Source organism: Ambystoma mexicanum, chromosome 13, assembly GCF_040938575.1.
Source record: "Ambystoma mexicanum isolate Mex_15411 chromosome 13, UKY_AmexF1_1, whole genome shotgun sequence".
NCBI lineage: Eukaryota > Metazoa > Chordata > Amphibia > Caudata > Ambystomatidae > Ambystoma > Ambystoma mexicanum.
The window spans coordinates 291,759,480-291,784,752 of record NC_090938.1 but is presented as its reverse complement, the minus strand read 5'-3'; positions in this window follow the sequence as shown (position 1 = coordinate 291,784,752).

Genomic DNA, 25,273 nt, shown 5'->3' with positions numbered 1-25,273 from the left:
ATGCTATAGGAAGGGTCTCAGGTTTGATATAAGCATTGAGATATCATATTGCATGCTGTAGGAAGGGTCTAAGGATTTGAATGGGAAGGACTTGGATATCACATCTCATGCTATAGGTAGGCTCTCAGGTTTGGAAAGGGAAGGAGTTGGATATCACATTTCATGTTAGAGGAAGGATCTCAGGTTTGGTATTAGAGGCATTGAGATATCACATCTCATGCTATAGGAAGGGTCTCAGGATTGGAATGGGAAGGAGTTGGATATCACATCTCATGCTATAGGAAGGGTCTCAGGTTTGGTATAAGCATTGAGATATCACATCTCATGCTATAGGAAGGGTCTCAGGATTGGAATGGGAAGGAGTTGGATATCACATCTCAAGCTATAGGAAGGGTCTCAGGATTGGAATGGGGAGGAGTTTGATATCACATCTCATGCCATAGTATGGGTCCCAGGTTTGGTAGAAGCATTGGGATATCACATCTCATGCTATTGGAAGGGTATCAGGATTGGATTTGGAAGGAGTTGGATATCCCATCTCATGCTATAGGAAGGGTCTCAGGTTGGAATGGGAAGGAGTTGGATATCACATCTCAAGCCATAGGAAGGGTCTCAGGTTTGGTATTAGAAGCATTGAGATATCAAGTCTCATGGTATAGGAAGGGTCTCAGCATTGGAATGGGAAGGAGTTGTATATGACATCTCATGCCATGGGAAAGGTCTCAGGTTTGGTATTAGCATTGAGATATCACATCTCTGCTATCGGAAGGGTCTCAGGATTGGAATGGGAAGGAGTTGGATATCCCATCTCATGTTATAGGAAGGGTCTCAGGTTTGGTATTAGAAGCATGGAGATATCACATCTCAAGCTATAGGAAGGGTCTCAGGATTGGAATGGGAAGGACTTGGATATCCCATCTCATGTTATTGGACGGGTCTCAGGTGTGGTATTAGAAGCATTGAGATATCACATCGCATACTGTAGGAAGGGTCTCAGGTTTGGAATTGGAAGGAATTGGATATCACATCTCATGTCATAGGAAGGAACTCAGGTTTGCTATTAGAAGCATTGAGATATCACATCTCATGCTATAGGAATGGTCTCATGATTGGAATGAGAAGGAGTTGGATATTACATTCTTGCTATAGGATGGGTCTCAGGTTTGGAATGGGAAGGAGTTGGATATCACATATGCTATAGGAAGGGCCTCAGGTTTGGAACGGGAAGGAGTTGGATATCACATCTCATGCTTTAAGAAGGGTCTCAGTTTTGGTATTAGAAGCATTGAGATATCACATCTCATGCTATAGGAAGGGTCTCAGGTTTGGTATTACAAGCATTGTGATATTACATCTCATGCTATAGGAAGAGTCTCAGGATTGGATTGGGAAGGAGTCGGATATCACAGCTCACGCTATAGGAAGGGTCTCAGGTTTGGAATGGGAAGGATTTGTATATCACATCTCTTGCTATAGGAAGGGCCTCAGGTTTGGTATGAGAAACATTGAGATATCACATCTCATGGTATAGGAAGGATCTCAGGATTGGAATAGGAAGGAGTTGGATATCACATCTCATGTTATAGGAAGGATATCAGGTTTGGTATTAGAAGCATTGAGATATCATATCTCATGCTATAGGAAGGGTCTCAGGATTGGAATGGGAAGGAGTTGGATATCACATCTCATGCTATAGGAAGGGTCTCAGGTTTGGTAGAAGCATTGAGATATCACATCTCATGCTATAGGAAGTGTCTCAGGATTGGATTGGGAAGGAGAAGTATATGGCATCTCATGCCATAGGAAGGGTCTCAGGTTTGGTATTACAAGCATTGTGATATTACATCTCATGCTATAGGAAGGGTCTCAGGATTGGATTGGGAAGGAGTCGGATATCACAGCTCACGCTATAGGAAGGGTCTCAGGTTTGGAATGGGAAGGATTTGTATATCACATCTCTTGCTATAGGAAGGGCCTCAGGTTTGGTATGAGAAACATTGAGATATCACATCTCATGGTATAGGAAGGATCTCAGGATTGGAATAGAAAGGAGTTGGATATCACATCTCATGCTATAGGAAGGGTCTCAGGTTTGGTAGAAGCATTGAGATGTCACGTCTCATGCTATAGGAAGGGTCTCAGGATTGGAATAGGAAGGAGTTGGATATCACATCTCATGCTATATGAAGGGACTCAGGTGTGGTATTACAAGCATTGTGATATTACATCTCATGCTATAGGAAGGGTCTCAGGATTGGATTGGGAAGGAGTCGGATATCACATCTCATGCTATAGGAAGGGTCTCAGGTTTGGTATTAGAAGCATTGAGATATCACATATCATGCTATAGGAAGGGTCTCAGGATTGGAATGGGAAGGAGTTGGATATCACATCTCATGCTAAAGGAAAGGTCTCAGGTTTGGAAGGGGAAGGATATGGATCTCACATATGTTTTAGGACGGGTCTCAGGTTTGGTATTAGAAGCATTGAGATATCACATCTCATGGTATAGGAAGGGTCTCAGGATTGGAATGGGAAGGAGTTGGATTGCACATCTCAAGCTATCTCAGGATTGGAATGGGAGGGAGTTTGATATCACATCTCTAGCTATAGGAAGGGTCTCAGGTTTGGAAAGGGAATGAGTTGGATATCACATCTCATGTTATAGGATGGTTCTCATGTTTGGTAGAAGCATTGAGATGTCACGTCTCATGCTATAGGAAGGGTCTCAGGATTGGAATAGGAAGGAGTTGGATATCACATCTCATGCTATATGAAGGGACTCAGGTGTGGTATTACAAGCATTGTGATATTACATCTCATGCTATAGGAAGGGTCTCAGGATTGGAATGGGAAGGATTTGTATATCACATCTCTTGCTATAGGAAGGGCCTCAGGTTTGGTATGAGAAACATTGAGATATCACATCTCATGGTATAGGAAGGATCTCAGGATTGGAATAGGAAGGAGTTGGATATCACATCTCATGTTATAGGAAGGATATCAGGTTTGGTATTAGAAGCATTGAGATATCATATCTCATGCTATAGGAAGGGTCTCAGGATTGGAATGGGAAGGAGTTGGATATCACATCTCATGCTATAGGAAGGGTCTCAGGTTTGGTAGAAGCATTGAGATATCACATCTCATGCTATAGGAAGTGTCTCAGGATTGGATTGGGAAGGAGAAGTATATGGCATCTCATGCCATAGGAAGGGTCTCAGGTTTGGTATTACAAGCATTGTGATATTACATCTCATGCTATAGGAAGGGTCTCAGGATTGGATTGGGAAGGAGTCGGATATCACAGCTCACGCTATAGGAAGGGTCTCAGGTTTGGAATGGGAAGGATTTGTATATCACATCTCTTGCTATAGGAAGGGCCTCAGGTTTGGTATGAGAAACATTGAGATATCACATCTCATGGTATAGGAAGGATCTCAGGATTGGAATAGAAAGGAGTTGGATATCACATCTCATGCTATAGGAAGGGTCTCAGGTTTGGTAGAAGCATTGAGATGTCACGTCTCATGCTATAGGAAGGGTCTCAGGATTGGAATAGGAAGGAGTTGGATATCACATCTCATGCTATATGAAGGGACTCAGGTGTGGTATTACAAGCATTGTGATATTACATCTCATGCTATAGGAAGGGTCTCAGGATTGGATTGGGAAGGAGTCGGATATCACATCTCATGCTATAGGAAGGGTCTCAGGTTTGGTATTAGAAGCATTGAGATATCACATATCATGCTATAGGAAGGGTCTCAGGATTGGAATGGGAAGGAGTTGGATATCACATCTCATGCTAAAGGAAAGGTCTCAGGTTTGGAAGGGGAAGGATATGGATCTCACATATGTTTTAGGACGGGTCTCAGGTTTGGTATTAGAAGCATTGAGATATCACATCTCATGGTATAGGAAGGGTCTCAGGATTGGAATGGGAAGGAGTTGGATTGCACATCTCAAGCTATCTCAGGATTGGAATGGGAGGGAGTTTGATATCACATCTCTAGCTATAGGAAGGGTCTCAGGTTTGGAAAGGGAATGATTTGGATTTCACATCTCATGTTATAGGATGGTTCTCATGTTTGGTTTTAGAAGCATTGAGATATCACATCTCATGCCATCGGAAGGGTCTCCGTTTTGGAAAGGGAATGATTTGGATTTCACATCTCATGTTATAGGATGGTTCTCATGTTTGGTTTTAGAAGCATTGAGATATCACATCTCATGCTATCGGAAGGGTCTCAGGTTTGGAATGGGAAGCAGTTGGATATCACATTTCATGCTATAGGAAGGATCTCAGGATTGGAATAGAAAGGAGTCGGATATCACAGCTCACGCTATAGGAAGGGTCTCAGGTTTGGAATGGGAAGGATTTGTATATCACATCTCTTGCTATAGGAAGGGCCTCAGGTTTGGTATGAGAAACATTGAGATATCACATCTCATGGTATAGGAAGGATCTCAGGATTGGAATAGAAAGGAGTTGGATATCACATCTCATGCTATAGGAAGGGTCTCAGGTTTGGTAGAAGCATTGAGATGTCACGTCTCATGCTATAGGAAGGGTCTCAGGATTGGAATAGGAAGGAGATGGATATCACATCGCATGCTATATGAAGGGACTCAGGTGTGGTATTACAAGCATTGTGATATTACATCTCATGCTATAGGAAGGGTCTCAGGATTGGATTGGGAAGGAGTCGGATATCACATCTCATGCTATAGGAAGGGTCTCAGGTTTGGTATTAGAAGCATTGAGATATCACATATCATGCTATAGGAAGGGTCTCAGGATTGGAATGGGAAGGAGTTGGATATCACATCTCATGCTAAAGGAAAGGTCTCAGGTTTGGAAGGGGAAGGATATGGATCTCACATATGTTTTAGGACGGGTCTCAGGTTTGGTATTAGAAGCATTGAGATATCACATCTCATGGTATAGGAAGGGTCTCAGGATTGGAATGGGAAGGAGTTGGACTGCACATCTCAAGCTATCTCAGGATTGGAATGGGAGGGAGTTTGATATCACATCTCTAGCTATAGGAAGGGTCTCAGGTTTGGAAAGGGAATGATTTGGATTTCACATCTCATGTTATAGGATGGTTCTCATGTTTGGTTTTAGAAGCATTGAGATATCACATCTCATGCTATCGGAAGGGTCTCCGTATTGGAAAGGGAATGATTTGGATTTCACATCTCATGTTATAGGATGGTTCTCATGTTTGGTTTTAGAAGCATTGAGATATCACATCTCATGCTATCGGAAGGGTCTCAGGTTTGGAATGGGAAGCAGTTGGATATCACATTTCATGCTATAGGAAGGATCTCAGGTTTGGTATTAGAAGCATTGAGATATCACATCTCATGCTATCGGAACGGTCTCAGGTTTGGAACTGGAAGGAGTTGGATATCACATCTCATGCTATAGGGAGGGTCTCAGGTTTGGAAGGGGATTTGGATATCACATCTCATGTTATAGGAAGGATCTCAGGTTTGGTATTAGAAGCATTGAGATATCACATCTCATGCTATCGGATGGGTCTCAGGATTGGAATGGGAAGGAGTTGGATATCACATCTCATGCTATAGGAAGGGTCTCAGGTTTGGAACTGGAAGGAGTTGGATATCACATCTCATGTTATAGGAAGCGTCTCAGGTTTGGTATAAGCATTGAGATATCACATCTCATGCTATAGGAAGGGACTCAGGATTGGAATGGGAAGGAGTTGGATATCACATCTCATGCTATAGGAAGGGTCTCAGGTTTGGTATAAGCATTGAGATATCACATTGCATGCTGTAGGAAGGGTCTAAGGATTGGAATGGGAAGGACTTGGATATCACATCTCATGCTATAGCTAGGCTCTCAGGTTTGAAAAGGGAAGGAGTTGGATATCACATTTCATGTTAGAGGAAGGATCTCAGGTTTGGTATTAGAGGCATTGAGATATCACATCTCATGCTATAGGAAGGGTCTCAGGATTGGAATGGGAAGGAGTTGGATATCACATCTCATGCTATAGGAAGGGTCTCAGGTTTGGTATAAGCATTGAGATATCACATCTCATGCTATAGGAAGGGTCTCAGGATTGGAATGGGAAGGAGTTGGATATCACATCTCAAGCTATAGGAAGGGTCTCAGGATTGGAATGGGAAGGAGTTTGATATCACATCTCATGCCATAATATGGGTCTCAAGTTTGGTAGAAGCATTGGGATATCACATCTCATGCTATCGGAAGGGTATCAGGATTGGATTTGGAAGGAGTTGGATATCCCATCTCATGGTATAGGAAGGGACTCAGGTTGGAATGGGAAGGAGTTGGATATCACATCTCAAGACATAGGAAGGGTCTCAGGTTTGGTATTAGAAGCATTGAGATATAAAGTCTCATGGTATAGGAAGGGTCTCTGAATTGGAATGGGAAGGAGTTGGGTATCCTCAAGCTATAGGAAGGGTCTCAGGATTGGAATGGGAAGGAGTTGTATATGACATCTCATGCCATAGGAAAGGTCTCAGGTTTGGTATAAGCATTCAGATATCACATCTCTGCTATCGGAAGGGTCTCAGGATTGGAATGGGAAGGAGTTGGATATCCCATCTCATGTTATAGGAAGCGTCTCAGGTTTGGTATAAGCATTGAGATATCACATCTCTGCTATCGGAAGTGTCTCAGGATTGGAATGGGAAGGAGTTGGATATCCCATCTCATGTTATAGGACGGGTCTCAGGTTTGGTATAAGCATTGAGATATCACATCTCTGCTATTGGAAGGGTCTCAGGATTGGAATGGGAAGGAGTTGGATATCCCATCTCATGTTATAGGAAGCGTCTCAGGTTTGGTATAAGCATTGAGATATCACATCTCTGCTATCGGAAGTGTCTCAGGATTGGAATGGGAAGGCGTTGGATATCACATCTCATGCTATAGGAAGGGTCTCAGGTTTGGTATCAGCATTGAGATATCACATTGCATGCTGTAGGAAGGGTCTAAGGATTGGAATGGGAAGAACTTGGATATCACATCTCATGCTATAGGTAGGCTCTCAGGTTTGGAAAGGGAAGGAGTTGGATATCACATTTCATGTTAGAGGAAGGATCTCAGGTTTGGTATTAGAGGCATTGAGATATCACATCTCATGCTATAGGAAGGGTCTCAGGATTGGAATGGGAAGGAGTTGGTTATCACATCTCATGCTATAGGAAGGGTCTCAGAATTGGAATGGGAAGGAGTTGGATATCACATCTCAAGCTATAGGAAGGGTCTCAGGATTGGAATGGGAAGGAGTTTGATATCACATCTTATGCCATAGTATGGGTCTCAGGTTTGGTAGAAGCATTGGGATATCACATCTCATGCTATCGGAAGGGTATCAGGATTGGATTTGGAAGGAGTTGGATATCCCATCTCATGCTATAGGAAGGGTCTCAGGTTGGAATGGGAAGGAGTTGGATATCACATCTCAAGCTATAGGAAGGGTCTCAGGTTTGGTATTAGAAGCATTGAGATATAAAGTCTCATGGTATAGGAAGTGTCTCAGAATTGGAATGGGAAGGAGTTGGGTATCACATCTCAAGCTATAGGAAGGGTCTCAGGATTGGAATGGGAAGGAGTTGTATATGACATCTCATGCCATAGGAAAGGTCTCAGGTTTGGTATAAGCATTGAGATATCACATCTCTGCTATCGGAAGGGTCTCAGGATTGGAATGGGAAGGAGTTGGATATCCCATCTCATGTTATAGGAAGGGTCTCAGGTTTGGTATTAGAAGCATTGAGATATCACATCTCATGCTATAGGAAGGGTCTCAGGATTGGAATGGGAAGGAGTTGGATATCACATCTCAAGCTATAGGAAGGGTCTCAGGATTGGAATGGGGAGGAGTTTGATATCACATCTCATGCCATAGTATGGGTCTCAGGTTTGGTAGAAGCATTGGGATATCACATCTCATGCTATTGGAAGGGTATCAGGATTGGATTTGGAAGGAGTTGGATATCCCATCTCATGCTATAGGAAGGGTCTCAGGTTGGAATGGGAAGGAGTTGGATATCACATCTCAAGCCATAGGAAGGGTCTCAGGTGTGGTATTAGAAGCATTGAGATATCAAGTCTCATGGTATAGGAAGGGTCTCAGCATTGGAATGGGAAGGAGTTGTATATGACATCTCATGCCATGGGAAAGGTCTCAGGTTTGGTATTAGCATTGAGATATCACATCTCTGCTATCGGAAGGGTCTCAGGATTGGAATGGGAAGGAGTTGGATATCCCATCTCATGTTATAGGAAGGGTCTCAGGTTTGGTATTAGAAGCATGGAGATATCACATCTCAAGCTATAGGAAGGGTCTCAGGATTGGAATGGGAAGGACTTGGATATCCCATCTCATGTTATTGGACGGTTCTCAGGTGTGGTATTAGAAGCATTGAGATATCACATCGCATACTGTAGGAAGGGTCTCAGGTTTGGAATTGGAAGGAATTGGATATCACATCTCATGTCATAGGAAGGAACTCAGGTTTGCTATTAGAAGCATTGAGATATCACATCTCATGCTATAGGAATGGTCTCAGGATTGGAATGAGAAGGAGTTGGATATTACATTCTTGCTATAGGATGGGTCTCAGGTTTGGAATGGGAAGGAGTTGGATATCACATATGCTATAGGAAGGGCCTCAGGTTTGGAAAGGGAAGGAGTTGGATATCACATCTCATGCTTTAAGAAGGGTCTCAGTTTTGGTATTAGAAGCATTGAGATATCACATCTCATGCTATAGGAAGGGTCTCAGGATTGGATTGGGAAGGAGTCGGATATCACAGCTCACGCTATAGGAAGGGTCTCAGGTTTGGAATGGGAAGGATTTGTATATCACATCTCTTGCTATAGGAAGGGCCTCAGGTTTGGTATGAGAAACATTGAGATATCACATCTCATGGTATATGAAGGATCTCAGGATTGGAATAGGAAGGAGTTGGATATCACATCTCATGTTATAGGAAGGATATCAGGTTTGGTATTAGAAGCATTGAGATATCATATCTCATGCTATAGGAAGGGTCTCAGGATTGGAATGGGAAGGAGTTGGATATCACATCTCATGCTATAGGAAGGGTCTCAGGTTTGGTAGAAGCATTGAGATATCACATCTCATGCTATAGGAAGTGTCTCAGGATTGGATTGGGAAGGAGAAGTATATGGCATCTCATGCCATAGGAAGGGTCTCAGGTTTGGTATTACAAGCATTGTGATATTACATCTCATGCTATAGGAAGGGTCTCAGGATTGGATTGGGAAGGAGTCGGATATCACAGCTCACGCTATAGGAAGGGTCTCAGGTTTGGAATGGGAAGGATTTGTATATCACATCTCTTGCTATAGGAAGGGCCTCAGGTTTGGTATGAGAAACATTGAGATATCACATCTCATGGTATAGGAAGGATCTCAGGATTGGAATAGAAAGGAGTTGGATATCACATCTCATGCTATAGGAAGGGTCTCAGGTTTGGTAGAAGCATTGAGATGTCACGTCTCATGCTATAGGAAGGGTCTCAGGATTGGAATAGGAAGGAGTTGGATATCACATCTCATGCTATATGAAGGGACTCAGGTGTGGTATTACAAGCATTGTGATATTACATCTCATGCTATAGGAAGGGTCTCAGGATTGGATTGGGAAGGAGTCGGATATCACATCTCATGCTATAGGAAGGGTCTCAGGTTTGGTATTAGAAGCATTGAGATATCACATATCATGCTATAGGAAGGGTCTCAGGATTGGAATGGGAAGGAGTTGGATATCACATCTCATGCTAAAGGAAAGGTCTCAGGTTTGGAAGGGGAAGGATATGGATCTCACATATGTTTTAGGACGGGTCTCAGGTTTGGTATTAGAAGCATTGAGATATCACATCTCATGGTATAGGAAGGGTCTCAGGATTGGAATGGGAAGGAGTTGGATTGCACATCTCAAGCTATCTCAGGATTGGAATGGGAGGGAGTTTGATATCACATCTCTAGCTATAGGAAGGGTCTCAGGTTTGGAAAGGGAATGATTTGGATTTCACATCTCATGTTATAGGATGGTTCTCATGTTTGGTTTTAGAAGCATTGAGATATCACATCTCATGCTATCGGAAGGGTCTCCGTTTTGGAAAGGGAATGATTTGGATTTCACATCTCATGTTATAGGATGGTTCTCATGTTTGGTTTTAGAAGCATTGAGATATCACATCTCATGCTATCGGAAGTGTCTCAGGTTTGGAATGGGAAGCAGTTGGATATCACATTTCATGCTATAGGAAGGATCTCAGGTTTGGTATTAGAAGCATTGAGATATCACATCTCATGCTATCGGAACGGTCTCAGGTTTGGAACTGGAAGGAGTTGGATATCACATCTCATGCTATAGGGAGGGTCTCAGGTTTGGAAGGGGATTTGGATATCACATCTCATGTTATAGGAAGGATCTCAGGTTTGGTATTAGAAGCATTGAGGTATCACATCTCATGCTATCGGATGGGTCTCAGGATTGGAATGGGAAGGAGTTGGATATCACATCTCATGCTATAGGAAGGGTCTCAGGTTTGGAACTGGAAGGAGTTGGATATCACATCTCATGTTATAGGAAGCGTCTCAGGTTTGGTATAAGCATTGAGATATCACATTGCATGCTGTAGGAAGGGTCTAAGGATTGGAATGGGAAGGACTTGGATATCACATCTCATGCTATAGGTAGGCTCTCAGGTTTGAAAAGGGAAGGAGTTAGATATCACATTTCATGTTAGAGGAAGGATCTCAGGTTTGGTATTAGAGGCATTGAGATATCACATCTCATGCTATAGGAAGGGTCTCAGGTTTGGTATAAGCATTGAGATATCACATTTCATGCTATAGGAAGGGTCTCAGGATTGGAATGGGAAGGAGTTGGATATCACATCTCAAGCTATAGGAAGGGTCTCAGGATTGGAATGGGAAGGAGTTTGATATCACATCTCATGCCATAATATGGGTCTCAAGTTTGGTAGAAGCATTGGGATATCACATCTCATGCTATCGGAAGGGTATCAGGATTGGATTTGGAAGGAGTTGGATATCCCATCTCATGGTATAGGAAGGGACTCAGGTTGGAATGGGAAGGAGTTGGATGTCACATCTCAAGACATAGGAAGGGTCTCAGGTTTGGTATTAGAAGCATTGAGATATAAAGTCTCATGGTATAGGAAGGGTCTCCGAATTGGAATGGGAAGGAGTTGGGTATCACATCTCAAGCTATAGGAAGGGTCTCAGGATTGGAATGGGAAGGAGTTGTATATGACATCTCATGCCATAAGAAAAGTCTCAGGTTTGGTATAAGCATTCAGATATCACATCTCTGCTATCGGAAGGGTCTCATGATTGGAATGGGAAGGAGTTGGATATCCCATCTCATGTTATAGGAAGCGTCTCAGGTTTGGTATAAGCATTGAGATATCACATCTCTGCTATCGGAAGTGTCTCAGGATTGGAATGGGAAGGAGTTGGATATCCCATCTCATGTTATAGGACGGGTCTCAGGTTTGGTATAAGCATTGAGATATCACATCTCTGCTATCGGAAGGGTCTCAGGATTGGAATGGGAAGGAGTTGGATATCCCATCTCATGTTATAGGAAGCGTCTCAGGTTTGGTATAAGCATTGAGATATCACATCTCTGCTATCGGAAGTGTCTCAGGATTGGAATGGGAAGGCGTTGGATATCACATCTCATGCTATAGGAAGGGTCTCAGGTTTGGTATCAGCATTGAGATATCACATTGCATGCTGTAGGAAGGGTCTAAGGATTGGAATGGGAAGAACTTGGATATCACATCTCATGCTATAGGTAGGCTCTCAGGTTTGGAAAGGGAAGGAGTTGGATATCACATTTCATGTTAGAGAAAGGATCTCAGGTTTGGTATTAGAGGCATTGAGATATCACATCTCATGCTATAGGAAGGGTCTCAGGATTGGAATGGGAAGGAGTTGGTTATCACATCTCATGCTATAGGAAGGGTCTCAGAATTGGAATGGGAAGGAGTTGGATATCACATCTCAAGCTATAGGAAGGGTCTCAGGATTGGAATGGGAAGGAGTTTGATATCACATCTTATGCCATAGTATGGGTCTCAGGTTTGGTAGAAGCATTGGGATATCACATCTCATGCTATCGGAAGGGTATCAGGATTGGATTTGGAAGGAGTTGGATATCCCATCTCATGTGATATCCAACTCCTTCCATTCCAATCCTGAGACCCGTCCTATAGCATGAGATGTGATATCTCAATGCTTATACCAAACCTGAGACCCTTCCTATAGCATGAGATGTGATATCCAACTACTTCCCATTCCAATCCTGAGACCCTTCCTATAGCATGAGATGTGATATCTCAATGCTTCTAATACCAAACCTGAGATCCTTCCTCTAACATGAAATGTGATATCCAACTCCTTCCCTTTCCAAACCTAAGAGCCTATCTATAGCATGAGATGTGATATCCAGGTCCTTCCCATTCCAATCCTTAGACCCTTCCTACAGCATGCAATATGATATCTCAATGATTCTAATAACAAACCTGAGACCCGTCCTATAGCATGAGATATGATATCCAAGTCCTTCCCATTCCAATCCTGAGACCCTTCCTATAACATGAAATGTGATATCCAACTCCTTCCCATTCCAACCTGAGACCCTTCCTATAGCATGAGATGGGATATCCAACTCCTTCCAAATCCAATACTGATACCCTTCCGATAGCATGAGATGTGATATCCCAATGCTTCTACCAAACCTGAGACCCATACTATTGCATGAGATGTGATATCAAACTCCTTCCCATTCCAATCCTGTGACCCTTCCTATAGCTTGAGGTGTGATATCCAACTCCTTCCCATTCCAATTCTGAGACCCTTCTTATACCATGAGACTTGATATCTCAATGCTTCTAATACCAAACCTGAGACCCGTCCTATAACATGAGATGTGATATCCAAATCCTTCCCCTTCCAAACCTTAGACCCTTCCTTTATCATGAGATGTGATATCCAACTCCTTCCCATTCCAATCCTGAGACCCTTCCGATATCATGAGATGTGATATCTCTATGCTTCTAATACCAAACCTGAGACCCTTCCTATAACATGAGATGGGATATCCAACTCCTTCCCATTCCAATCCTGAGACCTTTCCGATAGCAGAGATGTGATATCTCAATGCTTATACCAAACCTGAGAACCTTCCTATGGCCTGAGATGTCATATACAACTCCTTCCCATTCCAATCCTGAGACCCTTCCTTTAGCATGAGATGTGATATCTCAATGCTTATACCAAATCTGAGACCCTTCCTATAGCATGAGATGTGATATCCAATTCCTTCCCATTCCAATCCTGAGACCCTTCCTATAGCATGAGATGTGATATCTCAATGCTTATACCAAACCTGAGAGCCTACCTATAGCATGAGATGTGATATCCAAGTCCATCCCATTCCAATCCTTAGACCCTTCCTACAGCATGCGATGTGATATCTCAATGATTCTAATACCAAACCAGAGACTCTTCCTATAACATGAGATGGGATATCCAACTCCTTCCCATTCCAATCCTGAGCCGCTTCCGATAGCAGAGATGTGATATCTCAATGCTTATACCAAACCTGAGACCCTTCCTATAACATGAGATGTGATATCCAACTCCTTCCCGTTCCAAACCTGAGACACTAACTATAGCATATGTGATATCCAACTCCTTCCCATTCCAAACATGAGACCCTTCCTATAGCAAGAAAGTAATATCCAACTCCTACCCATTCCAATCCTGAGACCCTTCCTATAGCAAGAGATGTGATATCCAAATCCTTCCCATTCCAATCCTGAGACCCTTCCTATAACATGAGATGTGATATCCAACTCCTTCCCATTCCAACCTGAGACACTTCCTATAGCATGAGAAGGGATATCCAACTCCTTCCCAATCCAATCCTGAGACCCTTCCGATAGCAGAGATGTGATATCTCAATGCTTATACCAAACCTGAGACCCTTCCTATGGCATGAGATGTGATATCCAACTCCTTGCCATTCAAATCCTGAGACCCTTCCTATAGCATGAGAAGGGATATCCAACTCCTTCCTAATCCAATCCTGAGACCCTTCCGATAGCAGAGACGTGATATCTCAATGCTTCTACCAAACCTGAGACCCTTCCTTTAGCATGAGATGTGATATCCAAATCCTTCACATTCCAATCCTGAGACCCTTCCTATAGCATGAGATGTGATATCTCAATGCTTCTAATACCAAACCTGAGATCCTTCCTATAACATGAGATGTGATATCCAATTCCTTCCCATTCCAAACCTGAGACCCTTCCTATTGGATGAGATGTGATATCCAACTCCTTCCCATTCCAACCCTGAGACCCTTCCTATAGCATGAGATGTGATGTCTCAATGCTTCTAATACCAAACCTGAGATCCTTCCTATAACATGAGATGTGATATCCAACTCCTTCCATTCCAATCCTGAGACCCGTCCCATAGCATGAGATGTGATATCTCAATGCTTATACCAAACCTGAGACCCTTCCTATAGCATGAGATGTGATATCCAACTGCTTCCCATTCCAATCCTGAGACCCTTCCTATAGCATGAGATGTGATATCTCAATGCTTCTAATACCAAACCTGAGATCCTTCCTCTAACATGAAATGTGATATCCAACTCCTTCCCTTTCCAAACCTAAGAGCCTATCTATAGCATGAGATGTGATATCCAAGTCCTTCACATTCCAACCCTTAGACCCTCCCTACAGCATGCAATATGATATCTCAATGATTCTAATAACAAACCTGAGACCCGTCCTATAACATGAGATGGGATATCCAACTCCTTCCCATTCCAATCCTGAGACACTTCCGATAGCAGAGATGTGATATCTCAATGCTTATACCAAACCTGAGACCCTTCCTATAACATGAGATGGGATATCCAAATCCTTCCCGTTCCAAACCTGAGACCCTTCCTTTAGCATGAGATGTGATATCCAGCTCCTTCCCATTCCAATCCTGAGACACTTCCGATAGCATGAGATGTGATATCTCAATGCTTCTAATATCAAAACTGAGACCCTCCCTATAGCATGATATGTGATATCTAAGTCCTTCCCATTCCAATCCTGAGACCCTCCCTATAGCATGAGATGTGATATCCAACTCCTTCCCATTCCAATCCTGAGACCCTTCCTATAGCATGAGATATGATATCTCAATACTTCTAATACCAAACGTGAGATCCTTCCGATAACATGAGATGTGATATCCAAATCCTTCCCCTTCCAAACCTGAGACCCTCCCTTTAGCATGAGATGTGATATCCAACTCCTTCCTATTCCAATCCTGAGACTCTTCTGATAGCATGAGATGTGATATCTCAATGCTTCTAATACCAAACCTGAGATCCTTCCGATAGCATGAGATGTGATATCTCAATGCTTCTAATACCAAACCTGAGATCCTTCCTATAACATGAGATGTGATATCCAAATCCTTCCCCTTCCAAACCTGAGACCCTCCCTTTAGCATGAGATGTGATATCCAACTCCTTCCCATTCCATTCCTGAGACCCTTCTGATAGCATGAGATGTGATATCTCAATGCCTCTAATACCAAACCTGAGATCCTACCTCTAACATGAAATGTGATATCCAACTCTTTCCCCTTCCAAACCTGAGAGCCTTCCTATAGCATGAGATGTGATATCCAAGTCCTTCCCATTCCAATCCTGAGACCCTTCCTATAGCTTGAGATGTGATATCCAACTCTTTCCCATTCCAATTCTGAGACCCTTCCTATACTATGAGACTTGATATCTCAATGCTTCTAATACCAAACCTGAGACCCGTAATATAACATGAGATGTGATATCCAAATCCTTCCCCTTCCAAACCTTAGACCCTTCCTTTATCATGAGATGTGATATCCAACTCCTTCCCATTCCAATCCTGAGACCCTTCCGATATCATGAGATGTGATATCTCAAAGCTTCTAATATCAAACTTGAGACCCTCCCTATAGCATGAGATGTGATATCCAACTCCTTCCTATTCCAATCCTGAGACTCTTCTGATAGCATGAGATGTGATATCTCAATGCTTCTAATACCAAACCTGAGATCCTTCCGATAGCATGAGATGTGATATCTCAATGCTTCTAATACCAAACCTGAGATCCTTCCTATAACATGAGATGTGATATCCAAATCCTTCCCCTTCCAAACCTGAGACCCTCCCTTTAGCATGAGATGTGATATCCAACTCCTTCCCATTCCATTCCTGAGACCCTTCTGATAGCATGAGATGTGATATCTCAATGCCTCTAATACCAAACCTGAGATCCTACCTCTAACATGAAATGTGATATCCAACTCTTTCCCCTTCCAAACCTGAGAGCCTTCCTATAGCATGAGATGTGATATCCAAGTCCTTCCCATTCCAATCCTGAGACCCTTCCTATAGCTTGAGATGTGATATCCAACTCCTTCCCATTCCAATTCTGAGACCCTTCCTATACTATGAGACTTGATATCTCAATGCTTCTAATACCAAACCTGAGACCCGTAATATGACATGAGATGTGATATCCAAATCCTTCCCCTTCCAAACCTTAGACCCTTCCTTTATCATGAGATGTGATATCCAACTCCTTCCCATTCCAATCCTGAGACCCTTCCGATGTCATGAGATGTGATATCTCAAAGCTTCTAATATCAAACTTGAGACCCTCCCTATAGCATGAGATGTGATATCCAAGTCCTTCCCATTCCAATCCTGAGACCCTTCCTATAGCATGAGATGTGATATCTCAATGCTTCTAATACCAAACCTGAGACCCTTCCTATAACATGAGATGGGAATATCCAACTCCTTCCCATTCCAATCCTGAGACCCTTTCGATAGCAGAGATGTGATATCCAAGTCCTTCCCCTTCCAAACCTTAGACCCTTCCTTTATCATGAGATGTGATATCCAAGTCCTTCCCATTCCAATCCTGAGACCCTTCCTATAGCTTGAGATGTGATATCTGTTAGGAAAGATTTCGTTATTGTAGGGAACTTTCCTTCCATGTGGCAACCCCTAAACTTTTTGCTATTGTTTTTAACCTTGTTGTTGACTTTGCCAGAGAAGTACAGCCTTCTGCCGCACTTCTCTGGGCTTTCGCTCCTTTCTTACGGGGAAACTGACATGCCCTTAAGACAGTCAGTACCGGGGAACGCTGTTTCCCGTAGTTTCTTTTATCGTGTCGCCATTTTAGTGCAACACGACACAAGAGGGCACTGTAAGCTAAGTTACAGCTCTCTTGGGTCTCTAGCCTTCTACAGACCCTAGACACTCTTGTAGGATGGTTTTTGGATCGGTGCAAGTCATTCAGGGACTGGGCTGGTGGCAGCGATCATTTGGTTTATTTTGAGCTCCTTTTGCCGTTCTGAGCACCTTTTTGCCGCGAACACAAAAGGGTGGCCCGGCTACCCAAAATGGCCGGACCACGAGGCTCCTTTGTCTCGTCCACTGTCCGTCTTGCTCCCTTTACCTTCCCCCGGGTCAGGCGACCCGGGGCCTTCCTTATTTGGGCATGTAGTTTCCCGCGAAACACGGTTGATGTCGTTTGAGTGCCCCCAGGATGTGGGCTGGGCTGTCTGGTCCCAATACACATCCTGGGTGCCAGAGAGTCTAGGGTGGTGTGAATGCCTGGGACCACTGTGGTCCGTGATTGGTCCACGTATGGTATGTGTGTTGATGAGCGGATCTCCCATTGGCTCCCCTCCGTTTTGGCGCGAAGGGAACCGTGGATAAGAGGGAGCTGGAAACACCACTGCCATGTCGATCTCCTGAGTTCTTACGAACCCAGGGATACAGGAGCCAAGTATCCTGCGAACACGAGGCTGGACCGAGGAATCGCTGGTGACCCCCTGAAGAACTTCTGCTCCTCATTACTGTCGTCCGGTGAAGCCCTTTCCACCTAAGATCGAACAAGAAGGCCTGTACTGGCGCTTCGACCTATTGGAATAGCAGGACCAGCTATTCCCGGCACCTTCATCAACTCCTGCCGTAAGCCTTCGGAAGTGTCTCTGGGCCATCCAGTTGACTGACCAGCTTACTAAGGAGTCCTGCTCTGTAACCGCCGACAGGTTGGGGGGTATTCTGAGTCCGGGGCACGCTCACACGCTTCGTTTGCTTAGCAACCCTAAGCTAGAGGTGAACGGTGCTCGTTTGGCTTGAATACACCCGGCCGTTCCGTTGCCCTGCCGTGGCGACAAAACTGTGCAGGATTCTTCGATCGGGACGTCTTTTTACTCTGCACGACGACGAGACGTTCCCTGCTCTTCAGAACCTGCCAGAAGCTGCATCTATCGAGGAGAAGCTCGGGCCTGCTTGCTTCGGGGACCGGTGAGTAGATTAGCTAGGATCTGGTCGCCCTCCTGCAGTGCCCGTTGCTTTTCCCCGCTGTAAATACAGCACCCCTTGTCCGTACTCGCGCCCTGCTTCTGCCTCACAGTGGAGGCTGCGCTAGAGTCGCGGACCGTGTTCTCCTTCATTAGGGCGCCCTACAGAGCTGTCCAACGTCCTCCGAAGAGCTTCACCTTCTGCCCATTGGCACCGGCGTGTGCAGGTACTTTTGAGCGCTAGGCTCCACTCTTCGTAGGGATTGGACTACCATCTAGTTAGGGGCCTCAGAAGGCGGACATATCACACGCATTGGTTCGCACTGCCTGTTTTCCTTCCCCTGCAGGTGGATAACATATTTCGTGCTGCTAATGCTGTGAAACTGTGTATTCTGTATATATATTGGGTGGATAGTGTATGTGTTGGTTTAATATCGTTGTATATTGCTGCTTTTACTGTGGTTATTAGTTTCAAGGCCTTATAATAAATGTGTCTCTATTTTTGATATAAACAACTGTTTGGAGTAGTTTGTAAGCGCTCTTGCTTTGTGTGCTCATTGCGGGCTTTCAGTCACCCTCACCCCTCTTGAGACCTAGTCTTGACCGCCGCGATCGCTACCTTGATTGGTCTGGCTTGTCCAGAGGTTACCCTGTTCCAAGTAATTAGGTTGGCCTTCTGAACTTCTGCGCCACCAGGACAGAGTTCAGAAATCCGTCTTAACAAATTGGTGTACAGCGGTGGGATACGACTGGAGGTATCCAGTGTTGCGCACGAGCGAAGGCGTTTTCAGGTTATTCCAACCAGGACACGCAGTAAAGTATTGAATATAACGTTAAAAAGGCCATAGTCCTATCAACAGTATGGAAATGAATACTTTATTAACCTTAAATGCTTCGAAATCTGAAACATTGAAGAAGATGTGTGCGGAGAGAGGGGTTTCCTCTCAAGGCACTAAATTGGAAATGATCCAGAGAATCGTGGCGTGGCAAGAAGCGCAGCTTGACGCTATAACTTCCGAGGACAGTGCAGAAGGTGGTGGGGCTGCTCTCACTGGCAGAACCGACGGTTCTGCCACTGCACTGATCCACCACGACCACGAGGACAGGGAGGATGTAATGTCTAACGTTTCCTCTGCCATTGTTGATGGGGAGGCTATGCTTGAATTCAAGAAGCAAGAGCTGCGGTTTAGGCAGCAGGAGCTTGAATTCAGCATAGCCAAACTGAAAATCGACCAGGCAGAAAAACAAAAAGACAGGGATCACCAGTTGGAACTGGCCAAGCTTCAGTTCGCAAATGGGTCCAAGGGTCCTGGACATGGTTCTGGGGCTTCCTCTCATCCACGGTTTCCAAAAGATCTGCTCAGTGTGTATGAGGAACGAAATGACATTATGGACTGGTTGAATGCGTTTGAGTATGCATGCGAGGTTCAAGAGGTTGATAATGCGGATAAGATTGCATGGTTACTCAGCAGACTGCCCCATTCTGGTTGCAGTGCCATTATGGAAATGTCGAAGGCTGAGCGCGCTGATTTTGCAATGTTGAAGCAGACTCTCATTTTAAAGTTTGGGAAGACTCCGACCCAATATTTGAAAAGGTTTAGAGAGTATAAGAAAAAGGAAGGTGGTACTTGGGTGTCGTATGTAGCTGAGTCCCTGAAAAACTTGACTGGCTGGGTTGAAGGTTATAAGGTTTCTACCTTCGAAGGCATGATCAATCTGGTCATGCTGGAACACATTTTTGCTTCTTCTTCCCCGGAGCTTAAGCAGCATTTGGCCGATTCAAAGGAGATAGATCCTAAGAAGCTGGCCATTGCAGCAGACTTATGGGTGTCACATCGAGTGTCCCATAAGGACAAAACTCATCCTGGTAAGCAGGAGGAAGGGAAAAAGTCCAAAGATATGGAGGGTGGGGAATCTGCTAAATCTTCTTCCCATAAGGGCCACAAAAAGAAAAATAAGGGTAAGACACAAGAGAACTCACAGGGTAGTGGAGGTCCGCCTCCGCAACAGAACTCTGGTTACAATAAGCCTCCCTACGTAAACAGACCCAATGGGGCTTGTTTTTCTTGTGGAGCAACTGACCATGTGAAGGGGGATCCCCGTTGTAAGGTTAGACCTTTGGGGGTCCACTCCGCTAATCTGGCCTTCTCCTCCTACGAGGAAGAAGAGATTACAGGAGCATCTTTCTCCTCAGACTCATTTCCCAGCGGAATAGAGGCTGAGGTAGTTTTAGTGTCCCTGGGTTCCTGGGAGCCTAAAGTCGCAGAGGCGTATGCTAGGATTCCGGATAATACCAAGCACTACTTTAAAGACAGTGTGCTGATCAATGGAGTGGATACTCCAGCTCTTAGGGATAGTGGGTGCAGTCGAACTGTAGTGGATTCTACCTTGGTAGACTCAGAGGAAGTTGCCAGAGCTACTCTGATGCCCACTAAGTTGGCTGACGGCCCCCTCCGTATGTTTCCCGTGATCCCTGTTAATCTAACTTTAAATGGTACAGCAGTTAGGATTCCAGTGAGCATTCAGAGAAACGTCCCGGGAAAGGTCTTGTTGGGCAATGATCTCAGAGCTCTAGGGCTCGTAGGAGACACTGCCGAAAGACCCTACACACGGTCTCAAGCACGGGCAGCATTGGCCAAGTCCAATACGCCGCCCCAGCCGAAGGGGAAACCCAAGGCGAAAGGAGTCAACAAGTCCCGACGGGGGAAAGAGAATATTCCCCCGAGCTCGCCTACCACTGCGGTGGAGGGAGTTGGTCAATCGCCCGAGCCTGACGAGGAGGTGGCGATGCCTGAAGTGTTCGACCCCAACGACCATCCTGAACTAAAAGACTTGTTAGTTGAAGGAGGTCCTGATAGGGACGACTTCAGTAAGGGCCAACGTGAGTGCCCATCTCTGGAAGGCCTAAGGAGACAGGCCTGCTCCCAGCTTGAGGGTGAACCTCCTGGGAAGCATCGGATTTATTGGGAAGGTGGACTCCTGTACAGTGAGCCCACAGAGTCTACAGAAGGAGACCATAGGAGGTTGGTGGTTCCCCTTGCTGTTAGACCCTTCCTCCTGCAGTTGGCGCATGAAGTTCCCCTTGCTGGTCACCTTGGAATGAAGAGGACCAAGCAAAGGTTATCTATGCACTTCTACTGGCCCAAGATGGGGGTGCAAGTAGAAAGTCACTGCAGGAGTTGTGCCTCCTGCCAGTTGTCTGGTAAGGTTGGCGCGACAATCCAAGCTCCGTTGGTACCGCTCCCAGTTGTGGGGGTACCATTTGAAAGGGTAGGGATCGACATCGTTGGTCCCCTTGACCCGCAAACATCCTCAGGCAATAGGTTTATCCTGGTGCTGGTCGACCATGCAACCAGGTATCCTGAGGCCATCCCATTAAAGACTGTAACTGCCAAGTCAGTTGCAAAAGCTTTACTCGGCATATTTACTAGGGTTGGCTTCCCTAAAGAAGTTGTGTCAGATCGTGGCAGCAACTTTATGTCGAAGTATATGCAGGCTATGTGGAAAGAATGTGGGGTCACCTACAAGTTCTCTTCTGCATATCACCCCCAGACCAATGGTCTGGTGGAACGTTTCAACAGAACGTTAAAGAGCATGATTGGGGCTCTGGAGGAGCCCCAGAGAAGAAAATGGGATCTTCTTTTACCATGCTTGCTGTTTGCCTACAGAGAGGTACCACAGGAGGGTGTTGGCTTCAGCCCCTTCGAACTTCTGTTCGGTCATCCCGTACGGGGACCCTTAGCCATCGTCAAAGAGGGATGGGAGATGCCCACTCCCCCTGTTACTACCAATGTAGTTGACTATGTGCTAGGGCTCAGAAAACGGATGGTACTCCTGATGGGCTTGGCTAGTGAAAAGTTGAAGGCAGGACAAGCGCTGGTGAAACATTGGTACGACCAGAAAGCTTCCTTAATTCACTTTACCCCTGGTCAGCAAGTCCTGATCATGAACCCTATAAGGCCTCGCGCTTTACAGGACAAATGGTCAGGCCCTTACACAGTGGTGGAGCCCCTGGGTGAGGTGAACTATTTAGTGGACCTTGGAAGGCCTGGACAGGCTCCAAAAGTGTTCCACGTAAATAGGCTGAAGGCTTTCGTCCCAAGAGTCGAAATCGCAGCACTGCTACTGGCGTCAGACGTTGAGGAAGAGGAGTCAGAACCTCTTCCCGACCTGTTCCAAAGCGGTCCTTCAGATAGCTCCGTTGAGGGTGTCCGAGTGGCCCCTCACCTGACTTCTGATCAGCAGGCTGAGGTGAAAAGTTTGCTTAGGCAGTTTTCCCCCCTGTTTTCACAGTCGCCTGGTTTGACACCTTGGTACAAACATAACATTGACACAGGAGACAGTGTACCTACCAAAAGTAGGGGATACAGGATGTCGGATAAAGTACGGTCTTATATTAAGACCGAGGTCAACAAGATGTTAGACCTTGGGGTGATTGAACCCTCTAGTAGTCCTTGGTCCAGTCCTGTGGTATTGGTTCCAAAGGCAGGCACTTCTGAATTGAGGTTCTGCGTGGATTACAGGGCTCTGAATGCTGTCACCAAGACAGACGCTCACCCCTTGCCTCGAACTGACGAGCTGGTGGATACCTTGGGTGCCTCCAAGTACCTCAGCACGTTTGACCTGACTGCGGGCTATTGGCAAATAGCTTTAGCAGAACATGCCAAGGAGAAGACAGCATTTTCAACTCCCGACGGGCTTTACCAATTCCGGGTAATGCCGTTCGGATTGAAGAATGCACCTGCCACTTTCCAGAGGCTTGTGAATCATGTGTTGAATGGGTTGGACGAATTCTGTCTTGCATATCTGGACGATATAGCAGTTTTCAGTGCCACCTGGGAAGACCATGTGAAACACCTCGGGATTGTGCTCCAGGCTCTTCAGAAAGCCCACTTGACCATAAAGGCGAGTAAATGCCAGATTGGACAAGGCTCAGTGGTTTACCTTGGGCATGAAGTAGGTGGAGGAAGGATACAGCCTCTCCCCAGTAAAGTACAAGCAGTACAAGACTGGCCTACCCCCACTACACAAACCCAAGTGAGAGCCTTCTTAGGACTCACGGGTTATTACCGCAATTTTATGGCAGACTATGGCACCATAGCTGCTCCTCTGACTGCCCTCACAACTCCGAAGAAACCCAAGAAGGTAACTTGGACTGACGAGTGTGAGAAGGCCTTCAATGGCTTGAAAGACTCCTTGTGCCAGGCCCCTGTGCTCAGGGCCCCTGATTATCAAAGACCTTTTATCGTGCAGACGGATGCCTCTGACACTGGGATAGGAGCTGTACTATCACAAGTAGATGAGAAGGGTAAGGAACACCCTATCGGTTTTATTAGTCGCCAGCTTAAGGACAGAGAGCTCAGATGGTCCACAGTAGAGAAAGAATGTTTCTCTGTTGTGTGGGCCCTAAGGAAGCTGCGGCCCTACCTCTATGGGACCCACTTCACTGTGCAGACTGACCATAAGCCGTTAAAGTGGCTAATGAACATGAAGGGGGAGAATCCAAAGTTGCTTAGGTGGTCCATAAGTCTACAAGGCTTCGACTTCACTATTGAGCATAGGCCAGGTGTCCAACATAGCAATGCTGATGGGTTGTCCAGAATGTTTTACCGACCTGAACAAGAGACTCATCCAGGGGTGGATTAGTTCCCCCTGTCCATAGTCTGGGAGGGGCGAGTGTTAGGAAAGATTTCGTTATTGTAGGGAACTTTCCTTCCATGTGGCAACCCCTAAACTTTTTGCTATTGTTTTTAACCTTGTTGTTGACTTTGCCAGAGAAGTACAGCCTTCTGCCGCACTTCTCTGGGCTTTCGCTCCTTTCTTACGGGGAAACTGACATGCCCTTAAGACAGTCAGTACCGGGGAACGCTGTTTCCCGTAGTTTCTTTTATCGTGTCGCCATTTTAGTGCAACACGACACAAGAGGGCACTGTAAGCTAAGTTACAGCTCTCTTGGGTCTCTAGCCTTCTACAGACCCTAGACACTCTTGTAGGATGGTTTTTGGATCGGTGCAAGTCATTCAGGGACTGGGCTGGTGGCAGCGATCATTTGGTTTATTTTGAGCTCCTTTTGCCGTTCTGAGCACCTTTTTGCCGCGAACACAAAAGGGTGGCCCGGCTACCCAAAATGGCCGGACCACGAGGCTCCTTTGTCTCGTCCACTGTCCGTCTTGCTCCCTTTACCTTCCCCCGGGTCAGGAGACCCGGGGCCTTCCTTATTTGGGCATGTAGTTTCCCGCGAAACACGGTTGCTTTCGCGGGCTTCTACATGTCGTTTGAGTGCCCCCAGGATGTGGGCTGGGCTGTCTGGTCCCAATACACATCCTGGGTGCCAGAGAGTCTAGGGTGGTGTGAATGCCTGGGACCACTGTGGTCCGTGATTGGTCCACGTATGGTATGTGTGTTGATGAGCGGATCTCCCATTGGCTCCCCTCCGTTTTGGCGCGAAGGGAACCGTGGATAAGAGGGAGCTGGAAACACCACTGCCATGTCGATCTCCTGAGTTCTTACGAACCCAGGGATACAGGAGCCAAGTATCCTGCGAACACGAGGCTGGACCGAGGAATCGCTGGTGACCCCCTGAAGAACTTCTGCTCCTCATTACTGTCGTCCGGTGAAGCCCTTTCCACCTAAGATCGAACAAGAAGGCCTGTACTGGCGCTTCGACCTATTGGAATAGCAGGACCAGCTATTCCCGGCACCTTCATCAACTCCTGCCGTAAGCCTTCGGAAGTGTCTCTGGGCCATCCAGTTGACTGACCAGCTTACTAAGGAGTCCTGCTCTGTAACCGCCGACAGGTTGGGGGGT